The following is a 308-nucleotide window of genomic DNA, read 5'->3' as shown; positions in this document are numbered from 1 at the left end:
TATGTAGATCGGACTCATAGTGATCTGCCTGTGTTCAGACTCCCATGAGCTGGGGTTACAGGCATGTACCACCATGCCCAGTCTCAGTCAGCCATCTCAGTGCCCCCCTGGGGGTGGGGCCAGCACTACAGGTCGGGGATCGAACCTGGCCACTGTGTCTGCCTAAGGAGGGGCTTTAATCTGCTGAGCTGTTTGGCCAGCCTGAACTCATATATAGTTTCATGTAGATATAAATGGGCACATTTAGAATATATATTAGATTTCCTTGCTGTTAGACACAATGCCTAGATCAAATGGTAGCAGTAGCA

Source organism: Octodon degus, unplaced genomic scaffold, assembly GCF_000260255.1.
Source record: "Octodon degus isolate 3935 unplaced genomic scaffold, OctDeg1.0 scaffold00136, whole genome shotgun sequence".
Lineage (NCBI taxonomy): Eukaryota > Metazoa > Chordata > Mammalia > Rodentia > Octodontidae > Octodon > Octodon degus.
Note: the sequence above shows the minus strand (reverse complement) of the source record.